The 11,077-nt window shown below is 44.3% G+C and overlaps 1 pseudogene; it reads right to left on the bottom strand.

Annotated features, from left to right (window-relative positions):
* Window positions 1–8,286: 8,286 nt before the first annotated feature.
* On the bottom strand, window positions 8,287–8,405 carry LOC120103220 (U6 spliceosomal RNA; annotated as a pseudogene).
* Window positions 8,406–11,077: the final 2,672 nt, after the last annotated feature.

Here is an 11,077-nt window from a genome sequence, read left to right as displayed (position 1 = left end):
TTTTCTGCTGCAAGAAAGCTGCCTGGTGAACTCAAGACACAGGCCCACAGGAACAGCTGAAGACCTGTAGAGAGGAAAAACTACATGCCCGAAAGCAGGACACTCTGTTCCCATAACTGGCTGAAAGAAAACAGGAAAACAGGTCTACAGCACTCCTGACACACAGGCTTATAGGACAGTCTAGCCACTGTCAGAAATAGCAGAACAAAGTAACACTAGAGATAATCTGATGGCGAGAGGCAAGCGCAGGAACCCAAGCAACAGAAACCAAGACTACTTGGCATCATCGGAGCCCAATTCTCCCACCAAAGCAAACATGGAATATCCAAACACACCAGAAAAGCAAGATCTAGTTTCAAAATCATATTTGATCATGATGCTGGAGGACTTCAAGAAAGATGTGAAGAACTCCCTTAGGGAACACAGGAAAACATTAATAAACAAGTAGAAGCCTACAGAGAGGAATCGCAAAAATCCCTGAAAGAATTCCAGGAAAACACAATCAAACAGTTGAAGGAATTAAAAATGGAAATAGAAGCAATCAAGAAAGAACACATGGAAACAACCCTGGATATAGAAAACCAAAAGAAGAGACAAGGAGCTGTAGATACAAGCTTCACCAACAGAATACAAGAGATGGAAGAGAGAATATCAGGAGCAGAAGATTCCATAGAAATCATTGACTCAACTGTCAAAGATAATGTAAAGCGGAAAAAGCTACTGGTCCAAAACATACAGGAAATCCAGGACTCAATGAGAAGATCAAACCTAAGGATAATAGGTATAGAAGAGAGTGAAGACTCCCAGCTCAAAGGACCAGTAAATATCTTCAACAAAATCATAGAAGAAAACTTCCCTAATCTAAAAAAAGAGATACCCATAGGCATACAAGAAGCCTACAGAACTCCAAATAGATTGGACCAGAAAAGAAACACCTCCTGTCACATAATAGTCAAAACACCAAACGCACAAAATAAAGAAAGAATATTAAAAGCAGTAAGGGAAAAAGGTCAAGTAACATATAAAGGCAGACCTATCAGAATCACACCAGACTTCTCGCCAGAAACTATGAAGGCCAGAAGATCCTGGACTGATGTCATACAGACCCTAAGAGAACAAGAACACAAATGCCAGCCCAGGTTACTGTATCCTGCAAAACTCTCAATTAACATAGATGGAGAAACCAAGATATTCCATGACAAAACCAAATTTACACAATATCTTTCTACAAATCCAGCACTACAAAGGATAATAAATGGTAAAGCCCAACATAAGGAGGCAAGCTATACCCTAGAAGAAGCAAGAAACTAATCGTCTTGGCAACAAAACAAAGAGAATGAAAGCACACAAACATAACCTCACATCCAAATATGAATATAACGGGAAGCAATAATCACTATTCCTTAATATCTCTCAACATCAATGGCCTCAACTCCCCAATAAAAAGACATAGATTAACAAACTGGATACGCAACGAGGACCCTGCATTCTGCTGCCTACAGGAAACACACCTCAGAGACAAAGACAGACATTACCTCAGAGTGAAAGGCTGGAAAACAATTTTCCAAGCAAATGGTCAGAAGAAGCAAGCTGGAGTAGCCATTCTAATATCAAATAAAATCAATTTTCAGTTAAAAGTCATCAAAAAAGATAAGGAAGGACACTTCATATTCATCAAAGGAAAAATCCACCAAGATGAACTCTCAATCCTAAATATCTATGCCCCAAATACAAGGGCACCTACATACATAAAAGAAACCTTACTAAAGCTCAAAACACACATTGCACCTCACACAATAATAGTGGGAGATTTCAACACCCCACTCTCATCAATGGACAGATCATGGAAACAGAAATTGAACAGAGATGTAGACAGACTAAGAGAAGTCATGAGCCAAATGGACTTAACGGATATTTATAGAACATTCTATCCTAAAGCAAAAGGATATACCTTCTTCTCAGCTCCTCATGGTACTTTCTCCAAAATTGACCATATAATTGGTCAAAAAACGGGCCTCAACAGGTACAGAAAGATAGAAATAATCCCATGCGTGCTATCGGACCACCACGGCCTAAAACTGGTCTTCAATAACAATCAAGGAAGAATGCCCACATATACTTGGAAATTGAACAATGCTCTACTCAATGATAACCTGGTCAAGGAAGAAATAAAGAAAGAAATTAAAAACTTATTAGAATTTAATGAAAATGAAGGTACAACATACCCAAACTTATGGGACACAATGAAAGCTGTGCTAAGAGGAAAACTCATAGCGCTGAGTGCCTGCAGAAAGAAACAGGAAAGAGCATATGTCAGCAGCTTGACAGCACGCCTAAAAGCTCTAGAACAAAAAGAAGCAAATACACCCAGGAGGAGTAGAAGGCAGGAAATAATCAAACTCAGAGCTGAAATCAACCAAGTAGAAACAAAAAGGACCATAGAAAGAATCAACAGAACCAAAAGTTGGTTCTTTGAGAAAATCAACAAGATAGATAAACCCTTAGCCAGACTAACGAGAGGACACAGAGAGTGCGTCCAAATTAACAAAATCAGAAATGAAAAGGGAGACATAACAACAGATTCAGAGGAAATTCAAAAAATCATCAGATCTTACTATAAAAACCTATATTCAACAAAACTTGAAAATCTTCAGGAAATGGATAATTTCCTAGACAGATACCAGGTACCGAAGTTAAATCAGGAACAGATAAACCAGTTAAACAACCCCATAACTCCTAAGGAAATAGAAGCAGTCATTAAAGGTCTCCCAACCAAAAAGAGCCCAGGTCCAGACGGGTTTAGTGCAGAATTCTACCAAACCTTCATAGAAGACCTCATACCAATATTATCCAAACTATTCCACAAAATTGAAACAGATGGAGCCCTACCGAATTCCTTCTATGAAGCCACAATTACTCTTATACCTAAACCACACAAAGACACAACAAAGAAAGAGAACTTCAGACCAATTTCCCTTATGAATATCGATGCAAAAATACTCAACAAAATTCTGGCAAACCGAATCCAAGAGCACATCAAAACAATCATCCACCATGACCAAGTAGGCTTCATCCCAGGCATGCAGGGATGGTTTAATATACGGAAAACCATCAACGTGATCCATTATATAAACAAACTGAAAGAACAAAACCACATGATCATTTCATTAGACGCTGAGAAAGCATTTGACAAAATTCAACACCCCTTCATGATAAAAGTCCTGGAGAGAATAGGAATTCAAGGCCCATACCTGAACACAGTAAAAGCCATATACAGCAAACCAGTTGCTAACATTAAACTAAATGGAGAGAAACTCGAAGCAATCCCACTAAAATCAGGGACTAGACAAGGCTGCCCACTCTCTCCCTACTTATTCAATATAGTTCTTGAAGTTCTAGCCAGAGCAATCAGACAACAAAAGGAGGTCAAGGGGATACAGATCGGAAAAGAAGAAGTCAAAATATCACTGTTTGCAGATGATATGATAGTGTATCTAAGTGATCCCAAAAGTTCCACCAGAGAACTACTAAAGCTGATAAAGAACTTCAGCAAAGTGGCTGGGTATAAAATTAACTCAAATAAATCAGTAGCCTTCCTCTACACAAAAGAGAAACAAGCCGAGAAAGAAATTAGGGAAACGACACCCTTCATAATAGACCCAAATAATATAAAGTACCTCGGTGTGACTTTAACCAAGCAAGTAAAAGATCTGTACAATAAGAACTACAAGACACTGAAGAAGGAAATTGAAGAAGACCTCAGAAGATGGAAAGATCTCCCATGCTCATGGATTGGCAGGATTAATATAGTAAAAATGGCCATTTTACCAAAAGCGATCTACAGATTCAATGCAATCCCCATCAAAATACCAATCCAATTCTTCAAAGAGTTAGACAGAACAATTTGCAAATTCATCTGGAATAACAAAAAACCCAGGATAGCTAAAGCTATCCTCAACAATAAAAGGACTTCAGGGGGAATCACTATCCCTGAACTCAAGCAGTATTACAGAGCAATAGTGATAAAAACTGCATGGTATTGGTACAGAGACAGACAGATAGACCAATGGAATAGAATTGAAGACCCAGAAATGAACCCACACACCTATGGTCACTTGATTTTTGACAAAGGAGCCAAAACCATCAAATGGAAAAAAGATAGCGTTTTCAGCAAATGGTGCTGGTTCAACTGGAGGTCAACATGTAGAAGAATGCAGATCGATCCATGCTTATCACCCTGTACAAAGCTTAAGTCCAAGTGGATCAAGGACCTCCACATCAAACCAGACACACTCAAACTAATAGAAGAAAAACTAGGGAAGCATCTGGAACACATGGGCACTGGAAAAAATTTCCTAAACAAAACACCAATGGCTTACGCTCTAAGATAAAGAATCGACAAATGGGATCTCATAAAACTACAAAGCTTCTGTAAGGCAAAGGACACGGTGGTTAGGACAAAACGGCAACCAACAGATTGGGAAAAGATCTTTACCAATCCTACAACAGATAGAGGCCTTATATCCAAAATATACAAAGAACTCAAGAAGTTAGACCGCAGGGAAACAAATAACCCTATTAAAAAATGGGGTTCAGAGCTAAACAAAGAATTCACAGCTGAGGAATGCCGAATGGCTGAGAAACACCTAAAGAAATGTTCAACATCTTTAGTCATAAGGGAAATGCAAATCAAAACAACCCTGAGATTTCACCTCACACCAGTGAGAATGGCTAAGATCAAAAACTCAGGGGACAACAGATGCTGGCGAGGATGTGGAGGAAGAGGAACACTCCTCCATTGTTGGTGGGATTGCAAACTGGTACAACCATTCTGGAAATCAGTCTGGAGGTTCCTCAGAAAATTGGACATTGAACTGCCTGAGGATCCAGCTATACCTCTCTTGGGCATATACCCAAAAGATGCCCCAACATATAAAAAAGACACGTGCTCAACTATGTTCATTGCAGCCTTATTTATAATAGCCAGAAGCTGGAAAGAACCCAGATGCCCTTCAACAGAGGAATGGATACAGAAAATGTGGTACATCTACACAATGGAATATTACTCAGCTATCAAAAACAACGACTTTATGAAATTCGTAGGCAAATGGTTGGAACTGGAAAACATCATCCTGAGTGAGCTAACCCAATCACAGAAAGACATACATGGTATGCACTCATTGATAAGTGCCTATTAGCCCAAATGCTTGAATTACCCTAGATGCCTAGAGCAAATGAAACTCAAGACGGATGATCAAAATGTGAATGCTTCACTCCTTCTTTAAAAGGGGAACAAGAATACCCTTGGCAGGGAAGAGAGAGGCAAAGATTAAAACAGAGACTGAAGGAACACCCATTCAGAGTCTGCCCCACATGTGGCCCATACATATATAGCCACCCAATTAGACAAGATGGATGAAGCAAAGAAGTGCAGACCGACAGGAGCCGGATGTAGATCGCTCCTAAGAGACACAGCCAGAATACAGCAAATACAGAGGCGAATGCCAGCAGCAAACCACTGAACTGAGAATAGGACCCCCGTTGAAGGAATCAGAGAAAGAACTGGAAGAGCTTGAAGGGGCTCGAGACTCCATATGTACAACAATGCCAAGCAACCAGAGCTTCCAGGGACTAAGACCCTACCCAAAGACTATACATGGACTGACCCTGGACTCTGACCTCATAGGTAGCAATGCATATCCTAGTAAGAGCACCAGTGGAGGGGCTGGAGAGATGGCTCAGTGGTTAAGAGCATTGACTGCTCTTCCAGAGGTCCTGAGTTCAAATCCCAGCAACCACATGGTGGCTCACAACCATCTGTAATGGGATAAGGTGCTGTCTTCTGGTGTGTCTGAAGACAGCTACAATGTACTCATATAAATAAATTAATTAAAAAAAAAAGAGCACCAGTGGAAGGGGAAGCCCTGGGTCCTGCTAAGACTGAACCCCCAGTGAACTAGACTGGTGGGGGGAGGGCGGCAATGGGGGGAGGGTTGGGAGGGGAACACCCATAAGGAAGGGGAGGGGGGAGGGGGATGTTTGCCTGGATACCGGGAAAGGGAATAACACTTGAAATGTATATAAGAAATACTCAAGTTAATAAAAAAAAAAAAAAAAAAAAAAAAAAAAAAAAAAAAGAGTACCGACTGCTCTTCCAGAGGTCCTGAGTTCAAATCCCAGTAACCACATCACGGTTCACAACCATTTGTAATGGGGTCTGATGCCCTCTTCTGGTGTGTCTGAAGACAGCTACAGTGTACTCACATACATAAAATAAATAAATGTCTAAAAAAAAAGAAAAGAAAAAAAAAAAGGAAAATGCCTTCACTCACTCAGCCTTATAACCATCCTTTTTTTTCCCCTTATATTTCATTTTATTTTATGTGTGTGGGTGTTTGTATGGGTGTTGGGCCTGAGTGTGCCTGAACACTACATGCAGTGCCCAAAGGAGTCAGAAGAAGGTGCAGGTTACCCTGGAACTGGAGTTACAGTTGTTTCCTTCCCCTGTGGGTGCTGGGATTCGAACATGGGTCCTTTGGAAGGGCAACAAGTACTCTAAAACATTGAACCACCTTTTCATCCTCTGTTTTGGTTGTTTGAGACTTGCCTTGTTATATACAGACCTGGCTGGCTTAGTACTTGCTACATAGCTCAGCTGGGCTTCAAGTCTTTGTGTTCCTCCTACCTCAGTGCTGGGATTAAAGGTGACACTATCATACCAAGTGAAGACCTGGGACTGGTTCCTAGTGCGCGTGCGCGCGCACACACACACACACACACACACACACACACACACACACACGCACTTAACTGTATAACTGTATTCGATGTGGTAACCCTACTCAGAGCCTGCCTTAGGGGAAAGGGCTCTTTCTGGGTGTGTCTTCTCTGTGCCCAGTTATCTGCACTGGTCCTATCGGGACTAGTGTGATTCATTATTCTGAGTCCCTCCCTCCCTCCCTCCCTCCTTCCTGGTCCCTGTACTGATCCTCCTCTGTCCACGGTGGAACCCTCCTAGCTTCCAACAGAGACCACCTTCCATCCAGTCAGCTCTCCCGGGCAACCCTCTGCAAACACGTGCCTCACTGGCCCCTCCACAAGCCTCTGGGCAGCCCAGGGCCTAGGTTCCCATCTCCCTCCCACCTATTCCTTCTTAGTCCTCCTGTCCCCCAAGGTCCTGGCCCTCCTCTGGAGTTTGCTGGAAGTTCAAGGCCTCAGGGATGTAGGTCGTAAAGAAGCTCTACTCTGTTCCTTGCTTAGATCCCTTTAGAGGCTGCTTGGCCCTTGGGATAGTGAAACCAGGTAAAGCATTTCATGGTAACCCCTAACCCAATCCGCACCCTCTGTTAGAATGCGCATATATATATGTAGCTGTCTTCAGACACATCAGAAGAGGGCATCAGATCCCATTACAGATGGTTGTGAGCCATCATGTAGTTACTGGGAATTGAACTCAGGACCTCTGGAAGAGCAGTCAGTGCTCTTAACCACTGAGCCATCTCTCTAGCCCTCTGGAAGACTCTTGCCTCTCTAGACTGGATATATTCCAACTCTCTTTCTAGTCTAACAGCCAACTTCTGGTTTCATATGAGAGCCTAGCTTTATTTATTTGACTCAGAGTTTCTCTGTGTTGCTCAGGCTACCCTCAAACTCAGTACTTCTGCCCCAGGCCTTCCAAGTGCAGGGACCATAGGTGTGCACCTCCACACCTAGTTCCATAACTCTCTCCCTCTGCTGCCTCCCTCCTCCCAAAAATGTTTCTCTGTGTAGCGCTGGCTGTCCTAGAACTTGTTCTGTAGACCAGGCTGGCCCCAAAGTCAGAGATCTGCCTGCCTCTGCCTCCCGAGTGCTGGGATTAAAGGAGAGCACCACCATCGTGTGGCCCATAGCTCACTATTGAACGCATCTCTTGACTGGACAGCACTCATAGGGCAGCGATGAAGGCAGGCGTTCCTCTTTCCCAGGGTGCAGCTCTCCTTTTCTGGAAGAAATGCAATAGTCTGAACCCGCGTAGGATCTGCTGTGGAATGAAGCAGACCCTTTAGCTGCTCAGGCTATAATCAGGAGCGGCTGAAGCATCCTGTTGGCCTAAGGATGTGGACTGTTAAGAAAGTTCCTGACATGGCCCGGTCTTTGGCGCCCTCTACAGGAAAGCTTTTCCTCTTTATACTGTGCTCGGCTCCCTTTTATTCCTGCATAGTCCTGGTTCAGTTTTACTTCCTAAAGCGAGTCCAGCTTCTGGAACATTAAAAGGGAACTGTTTCAATGCTCAATTAAAACAAAATAAAAAAAATGGAACACTTCTTAAATTTATGTGTCATCCTTGCGCAGGGACCATACTACTACTACTACCTTCTCTGTGCTGTTCCAGTGTCAGGATACGTGGGGCCAAGGGGAGTGAGTACCGTTTTCTCTCTCTCTCTCTCTCTCTCTCTCTCTCTCTCTCTCTCTCTCTCTCTCTAAAATTTATTTAGTTTTTTTTCCAAGGTAAGTTTCTTTTTTTTTTTTTTTTGGTTCTTTTTTTCGGAGCTGGGGACCGAACCCAGGGCCTTGCGCTTCCTAGGTAAGCGCTCTACCACTGAGCTAAATCCCCAGTCCCCCAAGGTAAGTTTCTTTGTGGAGCCCTGGACTGTCCTGGAATTCACTTTGTAGACCAGGCTGGCCTCAAAGATCCGCCTGCCTCTCTCTCCCTCCTGAGTGCTGGGATTAAAGGCGCGCGCCACCATGGCCCAGCCACTGAGACTCTTTATGGATCCCTTCATTACATTTTGGTTGTCCTATCCTTTCTCTAAGTCAGTCTCACACCCCCTCCCTCCCTCCCTCCCTCCCTCCCCTCCCTCCCTCCCCTCCCTCCCTCCCTCCCTCCCTTCCTCTCCTCCCTCCCATCCCTGTTCTTAAAGCTGTGACTAAAATCTCCAGGTTGGAGAGATGGCTCAGTGGTTCTGAGAACTTGTTGTCGTACAGGAACAATCGTGTAGGTTCAATTCCCAGCATCACATGTTGCTTACGACCATCTGTAGGCATGCAGATGGTACGCATACATATCCACCTACACAAGATAAGTGCACCTAAACATTTAGTAGTATGTGAGACCTCTCTCCTGGTTTTAAGATGGAACCCAAGAACCCAACCTGCTACTTAACCTAAGATGGCTTCGAATTCTCCATCTTCCTACCTTTACTGCTCAACTGCTGGGTTTACAAGCATGGACCACTATGCCCATTCCTTTAATATGGTGCTCCAGAAATATGGTGCTCCTACACAGGACAAACCTGTAGACTCAATTACTTTTCTTAGCTCTGCCTCATACTGGCAACTCCCTGTTTACTGTAGCACAGGCAGGAACACTGGATTCACCTGAACGGAGGGGTGTGTGTGAGTGTGAATGTGTTTGTGTGTGCGAGTGTGTATATGTGTGTGTGTGTGGTGTGTGTGTATGAGTGTGTGTGGTATGTGTGTGTGGTGTGTATGTGTGTGTGGTGTGTATGTGTGTGAGTGTGTGTATGAGTGTGTGTGTGTGGTGTGTTTGAGTGTGTATGTGTGTGAGTGTATGTGTGTGTGTGTGTGTGTGTGTGTGTGTGTGTGTGAAAAGAACGGCCTCTGCAGGGTGGTGGCCACACCTTTTAAGCCCAGTACTCTAGAGGCAGAGGTAGCTCCAGAGGCTGGCCTCTGAGTTTGAGGCTAACATTGTTTACAGAGTGAGTTACAGGGACAGCTAGGGCTAAACAACAACAACAAAAACAACAACAACAACAGTCTGTCTTGAAAATAAAATAAAGTTAGGGTCTCACATAGCTGTAGCCCAGGCTATCTAGTCTAAACCTGTTCTGTAGTGGAGAATGACCTTGAACTCCTGATTGCAGGCATCTGGCTCTTCAGTTAGTCTCCGAGACAGAGTCTCACTGTACAGAGCATTCTCCTGCCTGCAACTCACTGTGTAGACCTATGTAGACCACTCTGACCTCATTCCCCTGCTTTCCAAGTGCCGGGGTTACTATCCCGGGGTTCCAGTGATGGCCTGGAATTTTCTTTCTATTTTTAAAGATTTATTTTATGTATGTGAGTACACTGTAGCTGTCTTCAGACACACCAGAAGAGGACGTCGGATCCCATTACAGAGGGTTGTGAGCCACCATGTGGTTGCTGGGATTTGAACTCAGGACCTCTGGAAAAGCAGTCAGTGCTCTTAACCACTGAGCCATCTCTCCAGCCCTGGAATATCCTAGGCAGTCCAGGCGAGGCTCAAACTTGTATTCCTCTTCTCTCTGCCTCATAGGTGCAGGCTACAGACACCTGCCACCCTGTTCAGTAACCTCTAGAAGATGGTCTCATTCCCATACAAGACCACATTTATAACTTCTCCCATCAAGGTCTGTGTGTCTGTCTTCCTGGGCTTCCTGCCTCCTGCCCACCTCCCTTTGGCAGGCACCACCCCCACGCTTCAGCATGCCTGCTGTTCTTCCCGGCCCAACCGGGCCCCCGCACCCAGAGGTACGGCTGCAGGTAGTCTTCAGCTCCCTCCTGACTTCACCCCTCTAGTTGAGATCTCACTGCTGTCTTGAGTCCCATCCCTGTGCTTGGCTTTTCTCATGGAGCCCTGGGCACGCCTTTCCTAAGAGAGGCAGCATCCAGAAGGCAGGGCCTGGAATGGGGGCCCCAGGAAACCTGGTGTGGCATTTTCCCTCCTCTCCCAGATGGGGACCCCTGAGGACAGGGTCTAATTCTCCCCCCTCTTCTTCATGTTGAGGGCTCATTGAGGACTGACCCAAGATTGTTTTTCCAATCCTTCCACCTTTCTACTGATTTCTGGGAACTTCTACCTACGTCCCCATCTACACGGCTTTCTCTATAGCCTGGGTCTCAGGAGCCTCCGTGGCTTTCTGCGGGTGACCTCTGGCTCTGGTCTTCGAGATAAGCCAGGCACTTGGCATGTAGTACTAGCCTTTCCTCTGGGACTATGAGGCCCAGAATTCATACCTGGAACTCCACCTCTGACCTCACAAGGGCTGCCTCAGAACTTAGTCTCCACAATGCTACTGGCAAGAGCAGAGATGCTATTTTGGGCAGTGTGTGTAGA

Source organism: Rattus norvegicus, chromosome 5 (assembly GCF_036323735.1).
Source record: "Rattus norvegicus strain BN/NHsdMcwi chromosome 5, GRCr8, whole genome shotgun sequence".
NCBI classification, from domain to species: Eukaryota; Metazoa; Chordata; class Mammalia; order Rodentia; family Muridae; genus Rattus; species Rattus norvegicus.
The sequence above is the reverse complement of the archived record's forward strand: the minus strand, read 5'-3'. Positions and strand labels throughout refer to the sequence as shown.